Genomic DNA, 6,329 nt, shown 5'->3' on the forward strand with positions numbered 1-6,329 from the left:
ATATTCCTGATGTGTCTGTGGGAAGACGTGCACTCCACTTCCTCCTACTCTGCTGTCTTGATTCTGTCTCTCCAGTTAGTATATATTTTTAAATGTCTGGTTGGGTAATGTTTTTTCATTTTTAAACATTTTATTTAAGTATAGTTGATTTACCATGTTGTGATAACTTCTGGTATAGAACAAAGTGATTCAGTTATACATGTACACACATGCATTCTCTTTGGATTCTTTTCTCATATAGATTATATGCCTCTGCCAATCCCAAACCCCCAGTTCATGCACCACCACCCCCAACACACACACCTGTCTCCTTGGGTAAAAATAAGTTTTCAAAGTCTGTGAGTCTGTTTCTGTTCTGCAAACAGACACTGTTTCTGTTTCTCTTTCTAATCATTTGATACATTTATATTTTTATCTTAATTGTTCAGACTGAAATGTTGAAACTCATGTAAAATATTTGTGTATTTCTGTTGGCATGGCCTACAATGGTGTCAGGAACTTGGATGTGTCCTATCTTGTTTATTTGCCATTCCGACACCAACTGGTCAAATGCATGGTTCAAAAAGGTGTGCCATCAGATCTGCATTTCAACCGTGAGCAGGTATAAAGAGCAAGGGGATGGAAATCTCTTTTATCAGAGGAAAACCATGGAAGCTGCACTGGGGTATCTCCATTTACATTCTTTGGAGAATTTAGTCACATGGCCACAACAAACTGAAAGGAAAGCTAGCTATATAGAGAGATGGTAAGAATTCTATTAATTTAGAAGTGGAGAATGTTTAGTTATTATGAGTTTGGCCTAAGAACAAGTAGAAACTATCACAAAGACTATTTGGAGAAAAGACAAGCTTTCAGAAAAGAAACTGAAGTTATATAGGACATGAAATGTTAGGTGTGTATGTGGTATTAACATGTATTTACCTTGATGTACAATATTTTCTATGACAAACAAATTTCTCCATCTCTGTGTCACTTTTCATTACTAACTAAAATAATTTTTTCTTTTTTGTTTCCAAATGTTTATCTATACGTTTGGGATTTTAAAACTAAGATGTGGAGAGCATACAGATGTTAGAGAAATCTAGACTGAGATCTCTGGAGGCAGAAGTAAAGCAAATTTTTCAACATATATTTTAACTTTTAAAATTCTTCAGTTCCAGGGAGGAAAATCAGGGTAAAATATTCATTTTTGATCCTTTGGGATTGGGGTTCTTAGATGTCATACCCTCCTGAGAGTTTTTCATTATTGTTAGATATTTTCCTTCAGGGCGCAGAAAGCATAAATACTCCATGCAATTAAGTGTTGAGTAACTTCATATGTCATAGTGGGTAATTCTCAGATATGTATTCAATACATAAAAATTAAATGATAGTAATGGGGAAATGTAACACACTAGTCAAAAAATCTGAAAAAAATTCTAAGTATAAATCATTTACAAAGTTGTCAAAAATAGATGAGAAAAAAAATGATAAATTGAGAGACTGAAATCCATTCAGAGAGGTATGAAATATCGATGTGTTGTGTTCAGTATGGTAAATAAAAAGGAGTTAAATATTAAGGCAGAGATGATTTTTTTCTGAAGAAATCTGTATATATGTCTTTTAAGTATTTTTTGAAGACTGATTTAGGACTCAAAAAGATGAAGAGACTTGGTATGTCTAAAATTTAAAGATCATATTTCCTATTAGATATGTTTTTCATCTACCTTTGTTCTCTTTTTACCATAATATATTAACCTCCTTTTCTCTAAGCTTTGAAATACTGATTTAAGGAAAACCGTGAAAGAAGATACGTGGAATACAATCATAATTTATTACTGAATAACTTCGCCTGTTAAAATTTTTATGACATCTACAATATCTAACACAAGTAAACATCACTGCATTCACAGACATGACTTCTATTCATTTTATAATGTGAATTTTGTAAATTTTTTATAGTGTGTGTTTAGAAGAGTTGGTGTGTGTACTTGTGTTTTGTTTTGTTTTGTTTTTTCCTTTCTCAGGCCACCCATGGCATATGGACGGTCCTGGGTCCAGGGATCAAATCTGAGCTGCAGCAGTGGCCTATGCCACAGCTGCACCAACACTGGATGCTTAACCCACTTTGCCAGGCAGAAGATTGAACCCACAGCACCACAGAGACAACTAACCTGCTGTGCCACAGTGGAACCTCTGAAATTGTTGAATTAAGACATGAAGTAATTTGACATAGTAAAAATTTTTACTTAGGTCTTTAGATATTTGCATTCTAGATATACGCCTTTTTTTTTTTTTTTTTTTCTTTTTGCCTTTTCTTGGGCCACTCCCACGGCTAGGGGTCTAATCGGAGCTGTAGCCGCCGGCCTACGCCACAGCCACAGCCACAGCAATGTGGGATTCGAGCCGTGTCTGTGACCTACACCACAGCTCACAGCAATGCCAGACCCTTAACCCACTGAGCAAGGCCAGGGATCGAACCCGCACCTTCATGGTTCCTAGTTGGATTTGTTAACCACTGAGCCATGATGGGATCTCCTAGATAGATGCATTCTTAATTGGTGATATTGAGACATTTGTGTAAATGAAAAAAAACATTTATAATAGATTGCTTCATAGTTATGTGAATGTAAAATAGATGTTAAGAATAATAGCCATTTCTTTTGCCCATATCTGTCTATGTACATCATTAACTACATGACTTTGACAGCTAATCTCATTTCTCATTTTCTTATTTTAGCACCCCCCTGTCAACATCTCTGGATATTACTGGAGACAACATTTAGTTCAATACTAATGTATGTTTTAGAGACTAGAAATAATAACCTGGATATTCTCAGTACAGAAAACATTGTCTTAGCTAGTGCGCATCACAAACCTTAGACATTTTTTGGGGTTTGGTGATGAAGATACTGAGGAAAGAAAATTTCCTTGGAGATATCATTAATCTTTTTTATGAAAGAAATATTTGTGTAAAATTATTTTTGTAAAATGATTCACTTTTAGGAAGACAACTTTGGAAATAAATTCTTTCAAACTTCATCCTGATCTCCAATCTCTAGCCATACAAATCTGAACAATAGGACTGTCCTGTGTAATACACACCCAATACTGAAAATAGTTAATAGTTCTTGAATCACATGTTTACTACACATTTGAATATTCCTATGACAGGGACATGTATGCCTCCTAAAATTTCGTCAACACTTTTGAGATTCACTATGTGTTTAAAATTTACCAAATAGTCACTCTTCATCTCTTAGGCCATGCTGGTCTCAAAATTGTTCAGCTGTTCAGTTTGTGTTTTAGACAAAGTTGAAAATGCTAAGTGGAAAGGATAGAAGCAGTTATATGGAAAATACATTGACCAACAGTCTCTACTTATTTTTATTTGCTAATTTTTCGAATTAAATTACAACTTTTTTCTTACTGATTTACCAATTTTAATTTAAAAATTAAACTTATGTATATATTTTAATCTATTTTAAATATTTTCCTCAAATTCGCTATCCTATCTCTAAAAATCACTCATACCTGCCTAGGTTTTTATAAGATTCTTCTTCATATTGTTTCCTTTCTACTTCTCACACCTCATCCAATTTCCTGAACACATATTGTATACTTTAATGTCCTGTATTCTCATCTTCACCCTATTTACCTGGTATACTCTCAGAATCATTCTTGTAACACGTACTGAAATGATCATAATGTTCCTGCTGATTTTGTTTCAGGTTACAAAGTAGAAAGTGTGGGGGTTGGTAACAGAGATCAAGGGAATGGAATTACTAATAATTAGGGAAAAAAACAAAAAAAAAAACATTACTGACGTCTCACATTCCCTTCTCTGAGGTTGCATCTCATTAGCCATGAACGTAAATGACACATTCAGACATTTGAGTTTGATTAGCTAAGTAAAATGGTGACAGTGCACTAGCCGTTTTTATTGATGATACCTAGAGGTGCATATGTCAATTAAATGCAGAACATGAGCTAATGTCCTTGTAATAATGGTACCATTTTACTTTTATTACACAAACCTCTTTTTTTTTTTTTTTGTCCTTTTAGGGCCACACCTGTAGCAGCATATGGAGGTACCGAGGCTAGGGGTCTAATCGGAGATGTAGCTGCAGGACCATGCTGGAGCCACAGCAACGTGGAATCCAAGCCATGTCTGCGACCTACACCACAGCTCAGGGCAACGCTGGATCCTTAACCCACTGAGTGAGGCCAGGGATCAAACCCACAAACCTCTAAATTGAAAGGGAAGTGGCATTCATCCCATCTTGTACAATATCAAATATAGAAAAGAGTATTTTCTATTCTTTACAAGTCCCTCCATATATACTTCAGTTTATTCACAATCAACAATCAATACTCTCATATAGGTTATTTTGTGGTAGAATTGCAAACTAAAGATTGAATTCTCTGTCCAGATACTCTGGAAATGCAAACTCTTGGTCTTCATGGCATAAACAACTTTGAAATATGCATGAGCATTCTATTGTTCTATTTGAAATATCACTTTGCTAACAGCCTCAAACACTGGTAATCACTGCTATTTTTCATTGGGATCATTGTTATCTTCTTTTCTTTTTCCTTCCTTTTTTTTTTTTTCCTTACATAGACCTGGAAAAATAGAGGAAAGTAATGGAAAACCATACAAGAGTGACCATGTTTATTCTAGCAGGTTTGACGGATGACCCACAACTGAAAGTTGCATTATTTATCTTCCTTCTTCTCACCTACTTGCTAAGCATCACTGGAAATCTGATCATTATCCTACTCACCCTGGTGGATATTCACCTCAAGACCCCCATGTATTTTTTCCTTCAGAACTTTTCCTTCTTAGAAATTTCCTTTACTACTACATGCATCCCTAAATTCTTGTTATGATGGTAACTGGGGACCAAACCATTTCCTATAACAACTGTATTATTCAGCTGTTTTTTGCCTTCCTTCTTGGAGCATCTGAATTTTACTTGCTGGCAGCAATGTCCTATGACCGCTATGTTGCCATCTGTAAGCCCCTGCATTACACAGCCATCATGAACAGTAAAATCTGCATTCAGCTTGTCCTCAGTTGTTGGCTTGCTGGGTCTTTACCATCTTTGTACCTCTCCTCCTAGTTCTAAAGCTTGACTTTTGTGCTTCCAACATTGTTGATCATTTTGGGTGTGACATAACTGCCCTCCTGCAGATCTCCTGCTCAGACACACATCTCATTGAGACCATGGGATTCGTCTCAGCTGTGGTGACACTTGTGGTCACGCTTGCAGTGGTGATAATATCATATACCTATATTGTATTAACAATTCTAAAACTCCCCTCAAGTAATCAGAGAAAAAAAGCTTTTTCAACGTGTTCTTCTCACATGATTGTGATATCCCTTTCTTATGGCAGCTGCATCTTCATTTATGTTAAACCTTCAGTCAAACAAAGAATATCTTTTTCCAAGGGAATTGCACTACTCAATACCTCTGTAGCACCACTTTTGAACCCTTTCATCTACAGTTTACGGAACCAACAAGTGAAAAAAGCTTTTATGAATATGATACATAGGGTTGCTTCTTTCTTAAACAAGTGAATATGCTTTTGCGCTATGTGTAAAGGAAATGAACAAAGCACTCTCTATTAATAAGTTTGTTTTAAGCCTCTCCCCTTTTTCATTCAAATTATATCTAATGTAGCATGGAATGTAAATGTTATTGCCATCCTTTATTTGTATGTAGTTACTACTTACTTAAGACTAATATTCATTTATATTTTTGTAATACTAATAATTTATACTCTAATGAAATGAAAGAAAATTTTAGTAGAGATTAGTTGTTAGTGTTGATGTTCAAATTAGAAAATATTTACCTTTAAAAAATGATTGTTATATTACTGTCCATATAAACTAGTTGTTTAGTGTCTATTTCAGAATCAACATTTACAAGTATTTCAATTACACATGAAACTTCTTTTTTTATTGGTTTATTTTTAAAATTAGTAATAAAATTCAATAGTTACTGAGTTTTGGGAATAGTTATGCCCAATAAACACTCTCTTCAACTGCTTGAGATCCTTCTGAGGCTAGCTGGAGAGTGAGTATACATGTTGGATTAAGGAAAACAATGCTAATAAAATGTTTTTATTCTTTTCTGAATGTTCTAGACATGGACATAAAGATATATAGCTAAATCCCCTACCAAGGGACCCAAATAGCAGAATTATCTAAAATTTCCCTTAAGAAATTTTGAAATGCAGGACATCAAAACAATTTCTGTGCTTGACCAGAATTTTAGGAGCACAGAATGTGAAAAATATATATATATCATATTGAGATAATTTTATACAAATAAAACCTAAGA

At 34.6% G+C, this 6,329-nt stretch overlaps 1 pseudogene; it reads left to right on the plus strand.

Annotated features, from left to right (window-relative positions):
• The first annotated feature begins 4,317 nt into the window (after positions 1 to 4,317).
• LOC110258873 lies at positions 4,318 to 5,563 on the plus strand (annotated as a pseudogene).
• Positions 5,564 to 6,329: the final 766 nt, after the last annotated feature.

This window comes from Sus scrofa, unplaced genomic scaffold (genome assembly GCF_000003025.6).
Source record: "Sus scrofa isolate TJ Tabasco breed Duroc unplaced genomic scaffold, Sscrofa11.1 Contig524, whole genome shotgun sequence".
In the NCBI taxonomy this organism is placed as follows: Eukaryota; Metazoa; Chordata; class Mammalia; order Artiodactyla; family Suidae; genus Sus; species Sus scrofa.